This window comes from Brachyhypopomus gauderio, unplaced genomic scaffold (assembly GCF_052324685.1).
Source record: "Brachyhypopomus gauderio isolate BG-103 unplaced genomic scaffold, BGAUD_0.2 sc120, whole genome shotgun sequence".
Lineage (NCBI taxonomy): Eukaryota > Metazoa > Chordata > Actinopteri > Gymnotiformes > Hypopomidae > Brachyhypopomus > Brachyhypopomus gauderio.
The window spans coordinates 335,251-357,424 of NW_027506941.1; the positions used below are offsets into that span (position 1 = coordinate 335,251).

At 43.7% G+C, this 22,174-nt stretch overlaps 2 long non-coding RNA genes across 3 annotated transcripts; both read left to right on the forward strand.

The window, feature by feature from the left end:
- Positions 1–341: 341 nt before the first annotated feature.
- LOC143498867 (uncharacterized) lies at positions 342–3,093 on the forward strand. Of its 2 annotated transcripts, none has more exons than XR_013125969.1 (3): positions 342–655; positions 1,759–1,880; positions 2,388–3,093. It is a non-coding gene; the product is annotated as an uncharacterized LOC143498867 (long non-coding RNA). The 2 variants fall into 2 exon arrangements; XR_013125970.1 differs by lacking the exon at positions 342–655 and adding an exon at positions 928–1,617.
- Positions 3,094–3,471: 378 nt separating this feature from the next.
- LOC143498868 (uncharacterized) lies at positions 3,472–5,110 on the forward strand. The gene is made up of 3 exons (XR_013125971.1): positions 3,472–3,598; positions 3,977–4,051; positions 4,683–5,110. It is a non-coding gene; the product is annotated as an uncharacterized LOC143498868 (long non-coding RNA).
- Positions 5,111–22,174: the final 17,064 nt, after the last annotated feature.

Here is a 22,174-nt window from a genome sequence, read left to right on the forward strand (position 1 = left end):
AAGACCACAGCTGACAAGAATGGTTGACAGGGGGGAGTCCATATTTAGGGTGCCATTGTAATGAAGTCAGAGGGAAAAGATTATTCCTTCGAGGTGACAGAGGGCTTTCAGAGAGGGCTGGCTCCATTGTTAACTGAAAGATGGTAGAGGACGAGAGAGGCCTTCAGGCTAAGGAGAGATAGTGTCAGTATGTCCATTTCTTTCGAGCTGCTTTCAACAGGAAAGATAGACTTTACCAAGTTAGAGGGAGGGGGAGGGGGGAGAGGAGGGGGGGGGGTGGTGGAGGGGTGTTATGGGTAAAGCCGCTTTGCTATGCTAGCTTTCACTGCACGTTTCAGCGCTAAAAATAACAAGACGAAAATGAATAACATAAAAAGCGAAGGAACCTGGCTTAGTCCTGTCTTAGCTGATGAACAGACTGACGGTTGCGTCCTCGGTATGTCGCTGTCGGAAAGGCTCCCCCGTGCTCGTGGGGTATAATGAAAGAAGTTCGTCAGTCTCTGCGGTGAGCTCGGCTACACATGCGCTGGGTTCAGCCGCGCGGGAGAGAGGTGGAGGAAGACCGAGCCCGAGAGACCGAGCCCGAGAGCGGGGCCGAGACGAAGACGCCAAATAGCCGGAGACTCGAGCTCCCTCCGTTTCCGCCAGTGGTTGCGTAAGCGTCTCCCCCACACACGCACACACACACACACACGTTATACACACACTCACACGCGGGAGAAGGCAGCAAGGCAGGAGGGCAGTAAAACTGCAGCTGGAGAGGCAGACCTCCCTACTCAGGAGCGAGGAAGCGTGGTTATGTGGTTACATTCACGGCTGTTATGTCAAATGGCTGTGTTTTTTATTCTTCTTCTCTCTCTCTCCCTCCCACCCCCCCTCCCGTCTTTTCTCTGCTGCTTTAACATCACGCTAAGCTGGTCCCGGGCAAACGCGGACCCATCTGCGGTCCCGGTAATTGTAACCGTAGGCGCGTGTGATCCATTTTAAACTCTGCAAAGCTTGAGATCGCATGGAGCCCACACAAACCCAGCGCTCTACTGTTTTAGAGCTAGTACTGGCCTACACAGGTCTGACGGCTCGGAGAACGTATCTCTAAATGACGTGTATTTTAAGCTACCTAGCTGACTCAGACGGCAATTAACGATGTCTGATGTAGACAGCAGCCTATTTACAGGCCAGCGTTGTATGGACGGCCAAGCCCCCGTGGTGAGGAGCCCCGGCCTCTTCCCGCCACATCCCTACAGGAATGGCAGCTTCGTTTCGTTAAGCTCCTACGGACAGTCATGCTGTCAGTGAAGACACAAGGCAGTTCCACTATAAGGCCACCACGTATCCAAGAAACACACACAGGTCGCTTCCCTGCCCCCCGTTTTATTCACGCTCAAAAGCGAGATGACACTGGTCACAACGCAAGCAGTTGATTCTGACGCGCCAAACATTTCGGGTTTTGTCCGTGATTTGTTCCTTCTGGTTCTCCACTGCTGTTTACTTCACTCGCTGGTGGATGAGAGGAGCAGCTACAGCGTCTGACCCATAGTTCACCTGGAGCATCATGTCTAGACCGCCTGCACAAGCCCTCAAGGCAACCACACAACTGGCCAAGAAACAACTGGCCAAGTAAATGCCTAAAATTGGGAGAGTATATATTCAAAAAAGCAAAACACTCTAATTGCTGCATTCAGTTCACCCAGTTTTCAACATTTAAAATTTCATTTTAATCAAATATTTTAATTTCACCATATTTCATTCTTTTCATAGGCAACAACAATGAAAACTCCAACCACTTATACCGTACAGTATCAGGAGTTGATTTCTGAGGACACCCCATGTGCGGATGTAGGCACGTCCAATTATCCGTTTTGAATGGAAAACTTTGATATGTGAGTTTTGCAGTAGCTTACAGGACTTTACCGATATTTGCAGTGCACACTAATGGGGTCTCAAGCTTAAACCTTGAATGAGTGAAACAACCCAACTTTATCATTTCTGGCAATGTTATGCTATTCATTAAACTGAGCATTCCTAAACTTCCTAAACTGATGTATTATATTGTGTTGAGCCATGTGTGTTATTGTCTTTTGGCTGTGTTTTAGATTATGCTCTGTGGTTTTTAGTTTTGGAATCTGCCCCTGTCTCTGCCCTCTCTGATATTTACTGACCTTAACTAGTTTTTGGCTTTGGACAGTATTTTCATTAATATATTCCACATTTGCATTCGAATCCCAAGTCCTAGCATTACAACTAAAGGTGAAGACAACAAATATGAAACAAATGTTTGCAAAATCATCTTAGCTGCTGTCAAGACAGCAAAACAACCATGCAAAATGTGACTGTGATTTTCTGAAGTGTGTGTGTATGTGTGTGTGTGTGTACATGGGAGTGTTTAGGTGTGTGTGTGTGTGTACATGGGGGTGTGTAGGTGTGTGTGTGTACATGGGGATGTGTGTGTGTGTGTGTACATGGAGATGTGTGTGTGTGTGTACATGGGGGTGTGTAGGTGTGTGCGCGTGTGTGTACATGGGGTGTGTAGGTGTGTGTGTGTGTGTGTGTACATGGATGTGTGTGTGTGTGTACATGGAGGTGTGTGTGTGTGTACATGGGGTGTGTGTGTGTACATGGGGGTGTGTAGGTGTGTGTGCGTGTGTGTACATGGGGTGTGTAGGTGTGTGTGTGTGTGTGTACATGGGTGTGTGTGTGTGTGTGTACATGGGGGTGTGTAGGTGTGTGTGCGTGTTTGTGTGTGTGTACATGGGGTGTGTAGGTGTGTGTGTGTGCATGTGTACATGGGTGTGTGTGTGTGTGTACATGGGGTGTGTAGGTGTGTGTGCGTGTGTGTACATGGGGTGTGTAGGTGTGTGTGTGTGTGCGTGTGTACATGGGTGTGTGTGTGTGTGTGTGTACATGGGGTGTGTAGGTGTGTGTGTGTGTGTACATGGGTGTGTGTGTGTACATGGGGGTGTGTAGGTGTGTATACATGGGTGTGTGTGTGCGTGTGTGTGTACATGGGTGTGTGTGTGTGTACATGGGTGTTTGTGAGTGTGTGTGTGTGTGTGTGTACATGGGTGTGTGTGTGTGTGTGTGTGTGTGTACATGTGTGTGTGTGTGTGTGTGTGTACATGGGTGTGTGTGTGTGTGTGTACATGGGTGTGTGTGTGTGTGTACATGGGTGTGTGTGTGTGTGTGTGTGTACATGGGTGTGTGTGTGTACATGGGTGTTTGTGAGTGTGTGTGTGTGTACATGGGTGTGTGTGTGTGTGTGTACATGGGTGTGTGTGTGTGTGTGTACATGGGTGTGTGTGTGTGTGTGTGTGTGTGTGTGTGTGTGTGTAGGTGTCGGTGAACTCCAAATGCAGCTCAATATTCATCACCTCTGGCGGCAGCGCGATGGCATCCATGACGAGAGAATGGACTTATGGGTAATTTGAGAGGCGGTGGGGACATATTCATCCAATTAGAGATGATAATCTCATCGGCCGGTCGGGTCCGCCGCGGGCTCCCTCGAGGCCCCCCGTCGGCTGAAATGGATTTAGGAGCGTTCAGATTAAGTTAAGCCGCACTGGAGAGGCACAATATGTCCACTCATCACAGCCTGGAGATGGTACTTACTGATACCTGCTATCACTCACTCAGACACCTAGTGCCTGGCAAAATAAACAACTACCCACTGAGGCTAATTTCAATAAGGATGAGATTTAATGTAGCACCGAACCGGCAAATGTGGACTGCAGAATAAAAACAATATTTAAATGTCATAAGATGAATAAAACTGTCATTAGGAGTGATTCATAGGTGATTTATAGAGAGGATTAATACGTATGTCCTGCTCGATTAGATGTATCAGTCACGTAGCCGGTTCAGTGAAAAAGTTTGATCTAATCAGGAAATTGTGTTTTCCTCAAAACTGTTCAGAAGAGTTTGACGCACAAGAAATGTTGCGTATGTATCCGCTGGTGATGTGTGTGTCCCTCCTCCTCAGTGCTCCTGTATTCTCTCTGTCGGGTTCTCCTCCATCAGCTGTCTCCTACGTGCTCCATCTCATCCCTCCATCCAGGTAAAAGAGTGGAGTGATTGTGGTGGCAGGAGATGGTTTTAGATTTGATCTGATTTCACACACGCACACACACACACACACACACGCACACACACACACACACACACACACACACACACACACACACACACACACACACACACACACACACACACACACACACACACACACTCTGAGTCACACATTCAAGATCCATTTCAAGATCCATTACTGTGACCATGGAATTCTAACACTAACATGCTAAAGTGGTTTAAAAGTCTGGCTTAAAATTTTGTAAAAAAAAAAATATATATATATTGAATGTATACGGACCGGGTCGCAAAGAGCTCAGCAGTGAAACCCAGACATGGCTCTGAGCTGGGACTGAGATTCATGAGTCAAAGTGCTTCAGCGCACCACACAATACAATGAAGGTGGGAAGGCCCACTTGATCATCATTCTGTGACTGTGTGATTTGCTGGAAGGAAAAAAAAAGCGGGGCGTGCATGATAAACACCATCTCATACCTCCACCTTCTGCCTCTGACCAGATGATACAGTTGCTTGGCAATCAAAGCTATATCTAGGTACTTAGAAAACTGCCAGATATTGCTCTAAATTGGCATCCTGTCATTTCTCTCTTCATACTCTAGACTCCTTCAACTCTGGATCTCTGTTTCGCCCACTCGTTCTTTCCCTCTAAATCTTCTGAGGGAAATGCACAGCGGTCCCTTTCACGGCTCTGTGATAGGCTGAGAGGACGGAGGCCCGAACCCCCTTCTCCGTTCCCTCCGCCCGGTCCGGTGAGACACGTTGAGCCCGGTGCTCTCCCCTCCCCCTGACTCTGGAGCTCTGCTCAGAAGAGAATCTCATTTAGACCTCTCTCCTCTGCACCCAAGCCTGTCACACACACCTCTCGATGTGACCAGGGTACCAACAGGACAACTCATTAGTCAACGCCGACACCACAAGCAAGACACACACATGTAACACACACACACACACACACACACACACCCGCCACAGACAGCCACACTCACACCCAGAGAAGTGGCACCCGACTCTTTCGTTTTAAATTTAATTAAAAAGGGGTTATATCTCTGTGGGTGCTTCTCTTTGTGTCAGCCTCTCTTCACCTGTGAGGTTAATATCGATTTAATATACCTTCACACACACCCACGCAAACACACACGCGTGTAAAGAAGCCACTGGCATGTCACCATGACTATTACATGAAGACAATATAACTAGATTACAACACTAGCGCATCTTTCACAGTTTCATGACCTTTCTGGAGTTTGTGTGTGTGTGTGTGTGTGTGTGTGTGTGTGTATTACAAGCAAGTGATGGCATCCCTGCACTAATGAAGACACTAGTCCACTGGGCAAGTACCAATTAAATCGGCGAAAGTGAGGTGCAAGCGTGTGTCTGTCTGTCTGTCTGTGTGTTTGTGTCACAATTGAATCACACATTGAGTCTGCTTCTATGCTGTAATTAGGCATGTGGGTGTGTCTGTGGCTCAAAGAAGAGGTGTGTGTGTGTGTGTGTGTGTTTGTGGGTGTGTGTGTTTGCGTGTGTGTGTGTCTGCAGGAAAGGGGCAATTATTCGAAACAAACACACTTACACACACAAAGCAGTAGACTAAGTGACATACACCCACAGAACCAATCACTCTACTCCAGGCAAGTGAGGATTATCTGCACCAGTAGGCCTAATCAAGTGGACTACAATATTTAAATCTAAAGTTATGATGAATGTGGGCAGACAAATACTCTGAAAGCTTCTCTCTCTCTAATTCTCTCTCGCTCTCTCTCTCGCTCTATCTGTTATTTTTTTGTTGACTCAAAATCTACTTTGCCCATTTTAAATATTTGTTTATTTCTGCGTAATTACATCTTTATAATCATCCCTTTCCACTAATGTTTGTTAAATATTTTACGCATTATGACTGAAATATTCAACACTACACAACTGCAGTGTGTTCTTTTTCCCAATCTGGCATCACCATAAGAAAATACTGCCATCCTAATATTCCATCGATCTACTCATTTGCACAATTTGTAATGATGCAAACACATATCAAGCAAGAGCTCCAAGCAAAATCAGTAGACTCTGTTCTAAAACTACACAGACTATTAAAAATTGTGCCAGAAACCCCCCGCCCCCCCCCCCAAAAAATAAATAAAGAACAGTGATCCAAAGTACACATGTAAAGAGCTTTAAGCAATACAAGCTTGTATACCGGTGATTCTTTTTGGCAGGATACAGTTTACTTCGCTGCTGTAGTACGTCAAGCGTATTTACTTCACACATTAGGAGATATGTACAATATCTATACACAAGGGGGGTGTTGGCTGTTGTTCAACATATTGGAGACACAGATCTCCAGAACTATTGCCAGATGTGCGTGTAAGCGCTTTCGTGGCCCTAGGTTCAGCCGTATGCCGTCCGCTGGGAGAAAAGTCACATCTGATGCTGGGATTTCGGTGGCATGCGAGGCAAAACAGCAAAGTAATTAATTGCTGTGAGAAAATGGCCTGCAGCCTTAAAATGTGTGGAGGGCAGCAGGCAGCTCTTCGCTCGGATTGGAGCTTCTCCATCCTGTCCTAGGAGAGCAAACGCCAGAACTGGAGTTCCCAGAACCCTTTGGCCAGGGAACGAACAGCTCTGCAGGTGTACAGAGAGCTGGAATATGCAGAAAACCTGCTCTGGCTCCTGGACTTCCACAAGGACTCGTCTGAATGCATTTGGACTAATTGATTCTTAGCAGGTTCATGGCTTTGTTGCTCTTGCACAATTGTTTACAGGAACCAACAGTCAAATCCAAACCAAACTGGCATTCTGCAATCATTGGAAGTTGGCTGAAAAGGTAAAGCAACTGTTTCTCTGCTTGGATGCCACACCTCACTCCTACTTGAAGGTTAGTGAACCATCTGCAGTACTTGGACCTCAAAAGCTGTTACTGGGATACCTGTGTTCTATGTCACATAAATCTAGAAAACTAGGAGCAGACGTGTGATTCAAGGTCTGGTCCGGTCTAATCCACACCTGTGCTGCTCACATTAGGCCCTTGTGCCAGACACCTTTAATCAGCTGGACAGACAGAAACGCTGCAGTGGAATTGGGAAGAGAGAAAAGTTGGTTATTTTCTTCTAGTACAGAACCCCCTCAGTTCCAACACACCTGCCTCTAATAATCAGATATTACCAAAGGCCGTTTTAGCTGGATCGTGTGTATTAGATTAGGTGTGGAATTAACCTCTGCAGAGTGGTATATCTCCAGGAGTGGGCAAAGCTATTCTTGCCAAGTGAGTAATGATGGAGACATAATGAACTTACTGCATTTTCCTTTCTATGTGCAAAAGCCTTGTTGTGAGCAATTTTATCATTGAATGGCGTTCATTGGGTAAGGGAGGGGGCATTTTAATTGGAATTAGGTTTAGGAAATTGACATAATTGTGTAGAAACTGTCTAAGGTGCCTAAAGGTCAAATGTATAATGAGGTGAACTCCCACTTTAAAATCTGTTGCCGTGGTGAAACTTGCGATGGTACTTGCAATGGTAGCAAGCTCACACTTACATGGACGACTGTCTATTGAGCTCATTTAGCACCGTTCTCGAATGATCTGAATTCCTATCTTCTTGTCTGACTTTATAGGTGGACCGAACAGTCACTTTCCCATTGGCCTTTGCTTTGGAAGTTATGTCCCATGTCCATGTTCTAGCCATACATATTTCAGAAGATTCTTAAATATAGAAATATTGAACCAAACACACCATACCAATCAGCTAACCAGTGATTAAAGATTATTTATAGATTCAAGATTAAAATGCAACCTGTTCAAGCAGAAGTGGTCCAGTTCCTCTCTGAGTGAGCTCAGGTGCCTCCTTGTGTTGTGTTCACTACACCCCCCCCTCACTTCCTCCTACCATGGTGACAGCAACTAGCTTAATGAACTGGAAACAAAACTGGCTTGTAAAAGGTTTCGTTTAAACTCAATATCCCAATGGCCTTGTAATAAAAGACAAAATCACTACATGCTCACTCGAATCCCCGAAGGGAATAATAAAACCTAGAATTTTGTGAAATGTCTAAAATTTCACACTGGCTTGAATGGGACTAGACTTACTCTTGTCTGTGCCAGTCACTGACTGACCCCGACCCCGACCCCGACCCCGACCTCCCCCCATCACTGCACATGCGGCCTTGATCGCCACGCAGTGTCCTGACTTTGCTCGTTCCACTCACGTAGCGGATACGGCCTGACACGACGATGCTGTTCTCTGGTCAGTTTTGTGTTTGACCCACCAAGTATTTGTGTTATCTTATTCAGGTCGTCCAAAGAAATCTCTCTGTGTTATGACTGTGTAACTATGTGGGTGATTTCAGTCAAAGGAAATGTATCCAAGACATCAGGCTGGAGCAGCTTTGTAGGGGGCTAAAGCACAGTCAGCTACTCCCATTGGTAATATAAGATCTCCGGATGATGCAAGTTGTTTAGTAGTTAGCACAGTGCACAGTGTTTTCCTGCATCACTGATTATTAGGGAGGTAAGTAGACTTTCTGGTCCTGTTGCATGTAGGTGTTACACAAACATGAGAAGTGCTAAAAGGATTATTCCTCAATAGAGAGTTTAAATCATTTCTTGACATTCATTTGCTACAGTCTATGGTTTTACCCTCTTACGCAATGCGACTGTGTAAACTGTAAAAGATTACGGATGAATGGGTGGTTAACTTCAGAAAAAATACTTCCAGAACCACACGGCTTAGTCTTATATGGTGGCGACATGTTGGCAGGGTGAAAAGCTGACGTCATTAAGGGTCTCCTTAATGGATTGTGAAATATGTTAGGTGTGTGTGTGTATGTGTATGAGTTTTTGCGTGTGAAGGAGAGAGAGGAGGTGTGTGTGAGAGAGGGGAGACATCACGTGTTTTCATGTGCATCCGTGCTTGTGTATGTGCATGGTCATATGTGTGCGCATCAGACAGAGAAGAAGAAATGGTGTGTGTGGGTGTGTGTGGTGTGTGTGTGAGTGTGTGTGTGTGTGATCTTGTATCCCACTGCTTAAGAGAGAGCCTTAGTTAATCCTTCACTGCAGGGTCCACTCTCCACTCACTTCCCATCCCACAGAGAGGAGAGGGGTAGAGAGAGAGAGTGTGTGTGTGTGTGTGTGTGAGGTGTTGTGTGATTGCTATGGCTTCTTGGGCAGCTGTGAGCTACAGAAGCTGAAGAGACAGAGGAAGGGAGCTTGGCTGGAGACACTAGCCCTTTATATTCACCAATGACTCCTGATCCATTCAAAGCCCTTCTCTCTCTCTCTCTCTCTCTCTCTCTCTCTCTCTCACTCTCTCTCTCTCTCTCTCTCTCTCTCTCTCTCACTCTCTCTCTCTCTCTGTCTCTCTCTCTCTCTCTCTCTCTCCTCTCTCTCTCTCCTCTCTCTCTCTCTCACTCTCTCTTCTCTCTCTCTCTCTCTCTCTCTCACTCTCTCTCTCTCTCTGTCTCTCTCTCTCTCCTCTCTCTCTCTCTCTCTCTCTCTCTCTCTCTCTCTCTCTCTCACTCTCTCACTCTCTCTCTCCTCTCTCTCACTCTCTCTCTCTCTCTCCTCTCTCTCTCTCTCTCTCACTCTCACTCTCTCACTCTCTCTCACCCTCACTGTGTTGTTCATTGTTTATTTCAGTATAACTTATTCTTCATCTTTCTGTGTCTGTATCATGTTTGCTCTCTTTCTTTTCCGATTGTATTTAGACCCTTAATTGACACGACTAACGAGCTACACAATTCTGCCCAAGCAAAAAAAGAATGGGCCGTGATATAATAGCAGGCATCACTTATTAAAATGCATGGGCAGGAGTCTCACCTCACCTCTTACCGGTATTGTTATAGTCTATTGTGAAGTTCTGTCCTCCTGATACACAACATAATGTTTAAACTCTTCTTTGTCCTTATTCAGTCCTAGAGCTGTAGACACGAAGTGTGTGTAGGCTTAAACCGACCTGTGTGCTTTAATAAGCATAGCTGGGGGAACAATATGTAATAGCATCTCAACTGGCTCTCTCCTCAGAGTTTTCCTTGTAACATCAGGTTGGCCCCACTGAAATAGAGCATTTCTATTTTTACACTAAGTTTCCTTTCAGAAGGTTTTTAATATGCAGTTTCAAAGCGGCTGAGAAGATACATCGCATCCCTGCAGCCCACCCCCCCCCCCCTCTCTCTCACTCTCTCTCACTCCCCCTTTCTGTCACTGTATCTGTCTCTCTCTTTATCTGTCTCACTCACTTCGCACTACACGGCAGAAAGCGAAGTTTAAAAATACCCTCGTCCGAAGAACGGCCCGCGTCGCCATGGTGATGCGGTGAAACCGTTCCCCCCGCCTCGTGCCGAAGTGACTGCGGCGCTCGTGGTAAACGTAACAAATCAAGAGAGAAGCTCTGGATAACGAGAGAAAGGAGCGCGTGCGGGAGGAAGAGCGCGAGCGGCGAAGAGCAGAGGAGTGTGAGGAGAGGGAGGGTGAGGCTTTTAGGGGAGCTAATATGGCTGAGGCCTCCCCTCATACCACCACAGCCCCCACACCCGCCACACGGATTAACCCTCCCCCAGTCACCATAGCAACGCTATGCCTGTCACAAAAAGCCCCTGCTCTCTCTCTCTCTCTCTCTCTCTCTGTCCCTGTCTCTTTCATTCTTTTTCTCACTTTTGGTTAAAAAAAATGTTTCCCCCGTTTTCTCGTGGAAAGAGAATGTGAGTTTTGTCTCGCCTCAGCTGCTGGGTTGTTTTGACAGTGCTAATCTCCTGTGGTTTACAAAAAAAAATAAATCCCCAAAAAAGTGGATGTGTCCTGTCACGTGGGTCAGCGCAGAGACGCCGACCCTGCAGAATTTAAGGCTGCATGTTGTGGCTTGTTTGGTGGGCGCTGGCAGCATTTTGAATGTCACATCACCGAGTTCCAAATATGATGTAATAGAGTTCAGTCCTTTCGAGCAATAAATAGCTATTGCATTCTAGAACCACAGTGAACACGCCCACATTCCAGAAAACATTACTCAAACGTAGAGGGAGGTTTTAACCTAGAAGAGATGTGGCATTACACTGAAAATTATGGCTCAATGAGGACTAGAAATACACTTTACATAATAGAAGCTTAAAAAGCAAGGCAGCAAATTCATGCAATATTTGTGCTCACTCACTCACACACACACACACACACACACACACGTGCATGGGCACACACAGAGACCCACATACAGATACACACAGCTCTGACATTATCACAGCGTGGTCATTAAAGTCTTATGGGGTCCTGTGGTGTCATCTCACCCCAGCATGGGTCCTTATTCCGGCTTTAAATTCTGCCTTTCGCCTCCTGCCTCTGTCAACCCCTACCACCCTACCACTAGTCACCATTACTCAACACTATCTAGCTAAAAGAGGTTACTTTACCACCAGCCAGACAAGAGCCACTACAGAGAGGTGAGATGGGGGGAGAGGGAGAGAGAGAGAGAGAGAGAGAGAGAGAGAGAGAGAGAGAGAGAGAGAGAGAGAGAGAGAGAGAGAGAGAGAGAGAGAGAGCAGAGAGAGAGAGAGAGAGAGAGAGAGAGACCACATTTTGCCAGAATAGTTCACTTTTCATGCTGGGTTTGGCATTGCTGAGTGGATAATGTTCTCTATGTCGAGATCACATTCTACCTACGACCACTGTGTTAATGAGGACAGAGGTGTCAGGAAAAAAGTATACTTCAGTCTACAAATACATAAAAGCTCCTAGACTCTCAAGGAAAAACAAACACCTGTAAGAAAACATTATCTGATTATGTGATTAAGAAAAAAAAACATTTGGTGCTTTATTTGTATTTGTAGCCTGGAACCACAAAGACAAGAAGAAAAGGAAATCCAAATGAATTACAAACTTGTCGCTATGAGCAAAAGTGCAAGCTGGAATGAAAGACGATGTTAGTGATTACGATTACAGTGTAATCGGTAATGTCTCTTTAAATCTGCAGTAGGTCAAAAAATCTATAGGAATAAAAATAACTCATATTTGCTAAAACTGAAACTATGTCCTGACAGCATTACACGAGTCAAATAATTCATGAAAAATAGGCTCTGTTAGCACCACCTAGTCCTCATAATGTCATTTGCAAGAATCCACCATGCCCAAATCTAAACAACCTATCAGAGCCAGTAGGAGTGTGATAGAGAATCACGCATGCACATGCTGTCGGTCAAACACAGTCATAAGTGGCTTCAGTAACTTTCCAAAAGTGGATAAATAACCACCATCGCTCCTTTGCGAACAACAGCTTACATGGCAAAGACAAGCAAACAGAAGATGACAAATGAGGAAAAACAAGCCATAAAGAAAGGATTAGACCGAGCCTGAGATAAAACAAGGATAAACATCAGAACGGCTTTTCAGAGGTGGAAAGATATGTGTTGTGAAAGGATTCAAAACCCATGCCGGGTTAGCTATATTTCTGTCAGACAGGCGGCTAATCACCCCTGTGCTTGATTTATTTTTTCTTTGATTTTCAGTACAAAAACCTCCACAGAGCTAAGATAGTAATGCTTACATGGTAAGGGTTAAAATGTAGCACATTTCTCATTTTACTGTGATGCTGCAGCCAGACTATTGTTAGCTTGTTTCCAATGCTAAGGTTACTGGTTACTGATTTATTCGGATATTGCTGGTGATCTTTGTGAAGAGCCAGTCGTATTGTTTGGTGTTTATCAATTGGTAATATTTATATATGACTTTGATTTCAAAGTGGTTTATTACTTGTTTAGCACAATTTATAGGAGTTTGTAATATCAAACAACTAGGCAATGAACTAAATGTGCATGTAAAAGTCCAGGAGAGTTTGTTAGTTTTGATAGGATTAAGTTAATTTAGCTAGCTAACCTAGCAGTCTTACATGAGCGATTAAATCAGGCCTCTCAAGTCTTCTCTAATCTTATGTATTCCAAAACTTGTGTAAAAATAAGAATTCAACATTGTAACAAATGTTGGATTTGTCGAAGGGAAAATCAAGGCAGAATGCGAACACATTGTTCTGATTTAGCGAAAACGCTAGTTAAGAAATGAAGAAGAAACATTTCATAGTAACGTAAGCAAAACTGGAAAAAAAGAATTGAAAAAGATTTGAACTGTATCTGTGATATTAGAAGGCTGATTTTATAAATAAATGGACGTGTGTAGGCGACATATGCAGTTTTTTTGCATTTTTTACAATGTTGGGGGTTGGACCCCCTTTTGCCTTCAGAACTGCCTTAATCCTTTGTGGCATAGATTCAACAAGGTACTGGAAACATTCCTCAGAGAGTCTGGTCCATGTTGACATGATAGCATCATACAGTTACTGCAGATTTGTCAGCTGCACATCCATGATATGAATCTCTTGTTTCACCACATCCCAAAGGTGCTCAGAAGATGGGTACACTGTGGTCATAAAGGGATGGACATGGTCAGCAACAATACTCGGGTAGGCTGTGGCGTTGACATGATACTCAACTGGTACTAATGGGCCCAAAGTGTGCCAGGAAAATATTCTCCACACCATTTCACCACCACCACCAGCCTGAACTGTTGATACAAGGCAGGATGGATCCATGCTTTCATGTTGTTAATGCCAAATTCTGACCCTACCATCCAAATGTCGCAGCAGAAATCGAGACTCATCAGACCAGGCAATGTTTTTCCAATCTTCTATTGTCCAATTGTGGTGAGCCTGTGCGAATTGTAGCCTCAGTTTCCTGTTCGTGGCTGACAGGAATGTTACCCTGTGTGGTCTACTGCTGCTGTATGCCATTGGCCGCAAGGTTTGATGTGTTGTGCGTTCAGAGATGCTCTTGTCAAGTCAAGTCAAATGTAATTATATAGCACTTTTTACAACACATGTTGTCACAAAGCAACTTTACAATCGTATGTGTCCAGATCCCTAATGAGCAAGCCAAAGGTGACAGTGGCAAGGAAAACTCCCTATGATGGTGGGGATTAAGAAGAAACCTCGGGAGGACCAAGACTCAAAAGGGAACCCATCCTCCATTGGGCAGCCCGTTAGCACAAGTCCGGATTTGTGGACAAAATGTGTGTCTACAGTTATGGTTAAGGTTCTTGTTCCTTGGCCAAGTAGTCATGGTGGTGAGTCTCAGATAGGAGCTAGCATCAGCACGTCTTCTTGCGGCAATGGCACATCCAACCCCGGGATCAGTACATCCACCGGCAAGCCAGACCATCTCCCAGGTGTTTGTAGGTGCTTGCTTGCAATCGTCTTGGGTAGAAGCATGCAAAAAGATAGACAATACAGACTGAGTGTGTGGACATCAATTTAAACCACCATTGATTTAAACATACATAGCTCACGTGCCATTGATCAGCATGTGGCTCCGGCAGGCTAATCTATAGCAGCATAACTAAAGGGAGGGGTTCGGAGGTGACCACAGTCATGAGGGCTCACTGAGACATTGCTTTCCAGTCAAGTCATTGTCACAACTAAAGTGATGCCTTGACACAGCTGGATGAAAGCATCAACATCTCAGATTACCAGAAATCTCAACGTCTGGGGCCCCCCGAACCTCACACCTTACAAGGGGAATATTAAATGAAGGCTTGATTAAATAGGTGAGTCTTAAGTCTAGATTTAAAGATTGGAACTGTATCAGAATCTCAGATTAGAGCTGGAAGGCTATTCCATAATTCAGGGGCTTTAAAGGAGAAAGCTCTGCATCCGGCTGTAGTCTTACAAATTTTTGGAACTAGGAGAAATCCAGCATTTTGGGAGCACAAAGGGTGAGATGGGTTGTAGTAAGCAATGAGTCACTCAGATATTGTGGGACAAGACCATTTAATGCCTTATAGATTAACACAGTGGTTCCCAAAGTGGGGGGCGCGCCCCCTAGGTGGGGCGCGGAGCTATTGCAGGGGGGGCGCGGAGCTTGGAAGTGTCGCCCTTGGCTTGCTCACTGGGGGCTAGGACTCGACACTTGTAAAGCTGCTTTGTGACAACAACTGTTGGAAAAAGCGCTATATAAATAAAATTTGATTGATTGATTGATTGAAGTAAAACGTGCACATGTGTCAATATTAAGAGGAGAGGTGAATCACTGACTCGTACTCGCGCTGGTGCTATTCCACTTAATCCGTTTATTTGCTGGTTGACCAAAATAATCCTGGGCTCCAGCACTACTTGACTGTTCATACATGAACTGGTGAGTTGTCCAAAGCTCATTGAATGCGTTACTTACATAAATAAAATAAAGAGCAGTGGTCTGACTCGGTCTACGGCAGAAAGCTAAAAAAACAACAATATTCCATACGCTCAACTCGCTCCCTTAAAGTGACAGTACACATATTTCTGGCCGTTACATGCTTTGTGCTCTGCGTGATGTCTGCGCTTGCAAACTAGCCACATATGTATTGCTGTTTCTCTTATTTCATCTCCTTATTTATTTTTAATTATATTTAGAATTCTTGAACCATTTAAAAGGTTTCTTGCAGTTTATTTTTTTCATGTTTGACCAAAGTTGTGAACCTATTGTTTTTGTAAGTTTCAGGTTCTTTGGTATTATTTATTTTACATTCAATGTTATATTCATAATTGCACTGACTGAACAAATGCAAGTTGTGTTGTTTTTACATATTTATATGTGTGTTTAAGTGTGCTATACTGGTGCAAATTTTCAATAAACTTGTAATTCAGTATGTCTGTGTTTAAAAAAATGTTTTAAGTCAATTCAGCACAGTTTTACCAGATTGGTATCGGATCGGGACACCATATTTTACCTTAGAACGCTCTGAGCATTCGTTATTTACTAGTACAAATTGGTAGTGATCTGTCAGGTAGGACCTGAAGCAGGAGAGTGCTTGACCTCTTATGCCAATGATTGTCTCCAACCTATTAAGTAGAATATTATGATCAATGGTGTCAAAAGCAGTACTGAGGTCTAGCAGTATGAGAAAAGAAATGTGACAGAGGATATCAGAGGATATTAAGAGATCGTTCAGTCCTTCAGTAAGTGCTGTTTCAGTGCTGTGATGGGGTTTAAATCCAGACTGAATAACTTTAGGACATGTTCTGTCTGTAAGAAGGACGTGAGCTGTGAAGAAACTACTTTATCTAAAATTTTGAATTTGAATGACAGATTAGAGATTGGCCTATAGTTGGACAGTTCCTGGGGATTAAGACCAGGTTTTTTAATTAGCAGCTTGATGACTGCAAGTTTAAATGATTTGGTAATATAGCCCAGGCTCAGAGAATAGTTAATTATAGTAAGCAAAGGTTCTACATTGCTATGCAGTAATTCTTTAAGTAGATGGGTTGGTACGGCATCTAATATGCATGTGGAGGGCTTAGCAGATTCCACCAATGAAATAAGCTCCTCACGTCCAATAGGGGAGAAGTCCTAGTTTCAACTAGTATTTCAACAATTTAAACTATTCTCTTAGGGAGTGTAATTGACTTTGTCTACTAACTTTGCGAGAATTATTTTTTGGTATCAAGGAACAGACATAGTTTCAATCCGGTGTGACCTAGGTGACGTCTCCATGCAGCTCGCAGACAGTCGGTTTAGCCTCCACTGTAGCCCATCTCAGCAACGCTATCGCTCTTTCTCACGCTGTATGCACGCACGAGAACATTGTTAGTTTTTTCTATACTGTATTTACGATCAATGTGTATCTAAATCTAGGGTCATGTGTAACAACGAAAACTGCCCAATGGACTTTTCAGTCTCTAACCCGGTCGTTAAGCGGGGACTCACTGTACTCCAGTGGTGGACAGTAACTAAGGGCGTACTCACACTAGGGTCTGTGATCTGGGCCCGGGCACGGTTCCCTGCCGAAGCACGGTTCGTTTGACTAGTGTGATCGCTCCAACCGATGGGCACGATTTGCGTGGACTCGGGCACGCTTGGTGCCTCGTGTGATTGGTTCATTTTGCCGGAACTCAAACATGATGTCAGTGATGCAACGCTCACGTTAAACAGTCATGGCGGCAAATGACAAATGATCGATAAATCTGTGCTTGCACCGTGTTTCTGCACTCCCAAAACGACTCAAAAATACAATAAAAAGAGAATTGGGAACTCCATAGTTTTGTGCGAGCGCGTTTTTTTCCAAATAAAGTGGCATTGTGATGACGTAAGCGTGCTCGGGACGGCTTGATGAAGGCAGTGTGAGTGCAGGCCAGAGGGGGAGTGGGGATAAACCGGCCCCAGCACGGAACCAGCAAACCGTGCCTAGTGTGAGTACGCCCTAAGTAAATGTAATTCATTACTGTACTTATGTAACATTTCCATGTATCTGTACTTTACAGATAAAGTACTTTGTACTTTACCATGTACTTTACTCATAAAGTACTTTTATTTGGTAAGACTTTATACTTTTACTTCACTACATTTCAAAGCGAAACTTTTTACTTTTCACTTCGTTACATTTACAGAAACATCTCGTTCCTTTTTCATTTTTAAATCAACGCTTAATAAAATACAGAAAGGTCAAAGTGTACCGTGTCACAGACTATAACCAATCAGCGCTCAGTAAGAGATTAAGATTTGTACGCTAAATGGCTGAGGATCTGACATGGCTGCAACAGATGGCTTTCCCCAACACCCCTGGCCTTATTTAGCCTAAATGTTTGAATTCCTCGAAAAGAAAAATTATTCGTATCCCTCCTCTGCATTCCGAAGAACACATCGCTGTCATCATTTATGAACTCGCCGTCAAACTTGAAAAAACACATCGACGTAAGTTCGCCATTAGATGAGTACTACCAACAGGGTGGTTTATATACCCCGGTTAATTATATCACATTGAAGTACACTACATTTAACAGATGCTTTTATCCAATACAATGTGCTAGTACCCAAATTGCAATCTGTGGAGATGCTAAATGCCAGTTTAACACAGGAGACTCCCACATCAAACGTTAAAGCCGGGGACACATACACACGCATTTGGCCAAGCGAAGCAAACTTTGCAATTCATTCATATGAGGGAGGCGAAGGCAAGCAAATATGAGCAAAGCGAAGCAAAATTATTAAAATTATCATTATCAGGGTTGGGGGGGCGGGGCGGCAGCATGTGTGTAAAATGTTGGTGGGGGTTGGGGGTGGCGGACACAAATGAAGTGTTATATCGCGATCGATCGATCGCCGGTGGTTGGCGCCAGAGTGAACTAGTACCTCATTGAATCATAGATGTAGATCGGAGATAAATAAACTAGATTTTTTTTCAGTGTGAGAAATCGGATGTATGTCATGTGAGCGTGTGAAAACGGTCTCTGGTAAAGACAGTCAATGCGTGTGTCTCACGCTCATTGCGTGAGAGTTGGCAACCCTGATTATTATTATATTAATTATTATTAATTATTCGGCCAAGTTTAATATTATGAGTTCAGTTGGTTGGGCTGCACACAATTCTAGCTCTAGGTGCTAGAGCTTCTAGCTTCCCTGTCCCGCCATGTGGTGGACAACGTAGAACCTCAGGAAAAGTCCCCCAAGCTAGGTCTGAAGTGGCCGGTTCGAAATTATTGTTCTGGGGTGGGTTTCCCGAAACGTTCGTAGCGCTAAGTACTTCATAACCTCGTATGAAACGTACGAGGTTAAGAAGTACTTAGCGCTAAGAACGTTTCGGGAAACTCACCCCTGTTTGGTGGTGAATTATGTTTTCATATGAAACGGTTTGTCCACGTGTCTACCTTTCTAGTGTGAATTATTAATATGGATAAAGTTTGGAAATGAATGACACAAGAACTGGTTAGTGATGGAACCTGCCTCATGTAGATGATAAAGAAATGGGACAAGCATCAAACAAAGAAGAAGTCATGACAAAAGGTAGGGAGATGTTCAAAACCAAGAATAAAACAACACCATATGATCAGCGTGGAACACATCCTCCAATAAAGTGCCCAACATTTGGAAGACATGGCAACCAAAGTAATGAAAGTAACCACTATGCATCTCAAAGCTCAAAAGTACCCTCAATGAATATGAGGAATTTTATGTGAAAGCAGTATCAGAGGGAAAAGAACAGATATTGAAATGGACTTTTCCATTAACACTGAACGGCAAGTGCATCAAATTTAGAAACAGGTGCAGAAGTTAATATTATTTCTGAAAGAGATTTCAAGAGTCTCTGACCCAGATTGACAATACATAAAGCTAAATTGTGATTGTGTGTGGTGGTACAGATGCTAGTAAAATAGAAGTGCATCGCCAAGGTACCACACAAGAACAGAAGGTACATTTTGTTGCAGTGCAAAAACTTATTAGCAACACTAGGTTTGTCAGCATGTAAGAGACTGAACCTCCTAAAACAATTGTGGAGGAACAACCAGTTAATCAGGAGCTCCTGGAAGAGTGTAATGATCTGTTTCAAGGGTCAGGATAACAGTACAAATTTGCCAAAGCATACCATAGTTATCCATTCATGCAGGAAGCTACCCATCACTCTCCAAGATCAGGTGGAAAGATTGGAAATCATGGTAAAGTTGATACAGCAAATTGAGAAGCCTATTGGGTGCATTACTGTCTTAGTAACTGTTGACAAGATGAATGAAAAATGAGAATGTGTAAAGACCCCAAAGATCTGAACATTGTGGACGTTCTTATGACAAGCACTGGGCCCTCAGTTCCATGATTGGCATTGCATCAGCTCCTCAAGTGTATCATAAAGCAAACATGACCTTTGAACCCCAGGATGGCAGAAGATTCAAGATCGAGCATGATGACAGGTTAAAAAAGGGTGGAAGCATCAAGAAACAATACCCAAGTTGGATAAAGAAAATGTGTGTTGAGTGTAACTGAATTAACCCTTGTGGGAGACAGTATTAACAGCAAGGGGCAGCCAACCTGATCCAAAACAACAATGCAAGGCTCCAATGCAAAAAGAATGTCCAGACATTCAGTGGAATGGTGAATTAGCATACATGGGCATATGTGCATCTCAGAAGAAACAGCTCCGTTTAGAAGACAACAGCAGAATAGCAACGGTACTATGAACATGGGGAATCATGGAATCAGCTGACAATAAACCTTCCGACAGATATTTTATGATCCTACTAGTCTTACCATTTAAGATTTAATCTGCTGTATCTCAAAATATAATTGGTGCAGTTCTCCTACAAAAATATGACAACTACTGGCAACCAGTGGAATATGTGTCTCTATCCAAGAATGATCCTGAAATGGCCGAATGGTCAATTTGAAAGGGTTACTTAGCATAGACTTTGTGACAGAACAGAACATTATGGTGGAAACTGACCGTAAGCTATTGATTGCATCCTTCAAGACACCAGTCATTGATTGTCCACTGACAATGATGGTTAAGTTGCAGTGCTGTGTGCTAGACGTTATATTCACACCAGACAATCTGATATTCACAGGAGATACTCTTTCCCACACTGCTGATCTACATGTAATGGTGCATTCAGAACTGAAGACTCAGGAAAGGTTTACATAGACATACTCAGCATGACCAGTTTCGGATGTGAAAATGGAGGTCAGATTGTTATATTGTCAGATTGTAGTACAGTTATATTGATGAACAAACTGAAAAAACAATACTGCATGGGTGGACAAGACCGCTCACCAGCCATACTCAATACTAGAACAGCAGGGCTGAGTTGACAGTGATTCACGACATTATCTACAAAGGAAATAAACTACCATTGAGCTTGAGAAAGGACTCGTTGAAGAAGAGGGCATATGGAGGGGAATTCAGTAATGCAAAATAAGAGCACGATTATGGTTATGTACTGGCTCAGAATCAAGGTGGATGTGACAGTTGTGTAAAACGTATCACATGCCAGAAGTATTAAGCAAGTAATCCAGCCAAGCCTCTTAAATCACATGATAAACCAGGCAGACTTTTTCAGTTCTAGAAAAGATTTAATTGAACTTTTCACATGTAATGGAGTGGACTACCTCATTGTCTGAGACTACTATTTTTTATAGCCTGAAATTCAAAAATGAACATTACCGCTGCAAATGCTGTAATGCAGTACACGAAGTCATTATTTTCAAGACAAGGAATACCAAGCGACGTATTTAGTGATAATAAACCACAGTTTGATAATGAGAACTTCAAAGCCTTTTGTATAGAGCACCTCAATTCCACAATGTCCATTACACTTTGAAAGGCTAACGTGTAACAGCAAACATTTGTACCGAGGCATTTTGTGACTACGCTGGAGTCCTCCAGCACAAATTTATGGGTAAGATTGAATACAACTGTGCCTATATAAAAAAACCCAGTCAACACAGACAAAACTGGGCAAACAAGTCAGTCTGAAACACGGTAAACAAGTCACACGAGCAAAAAAGAGAAAGTCTTCTGTGGTACGATGTGATCAAGAACCTATATTAAAAAAAAATATGACCCTGACAACTGAAAAAGATGATGTGATATCAGACTATCTAAAAACACCGTAGGGAGCTAATTGGAGTAGGGCTGAGCCTATGGAACTGTGGCAGAGAGAACTGCATATTCTACTGAAGTTTCACTTAACAAAAATGACATTTACTGTGGGCATGTGTTGTACTGTACATTTTCTGAAATGTTCTTTCTCTTATGCTCCGTTATTTTACTTTTTTTTTGGCATTTCAGACTCAATAGAACATTCACATATGCAGCCGGCGTATTATGTCTCATTTGTGGAGTTCTAACCACTGAGGATCTAATCTATTTCTGCTCTGCTTATATTGTTCTCTCTCTCTCTCTCTCTCTCTCTCTCTCTCTCTCTCCCTCTCTGTCTCTCACTCTCATTGAGACCGGCACATCTTTTTGAAAACCTGTGCAAGGCGTTTTAAACTAGCCGTCCACGGTTCAGCCCTCTGTGCTGACCAAAGTGCACGTAGCGGAAAAAACTGACTATGGTAGAAATGTAAAAAAGAGCCAGGCCTAGCACCAAATTTAAGGACATAAGGCACTTGTCTTGCAGACGAAGGTTTGGCAAAAAATAGCCTCGCTCAGGCAATGGTGAATAAAAAAAACAGGACTGTCAGAGTGCACGCAGCCTGACGGGCAGACATGCGAACGAGGTCAGAAATATCAAGGAGAAACAGGAAACAGGCAAGACGCATGTGTGACGACACATCCAACTTGGCATCGCAAAGAGCGACAACATGGTGGCAATGCATGACGTCTGCA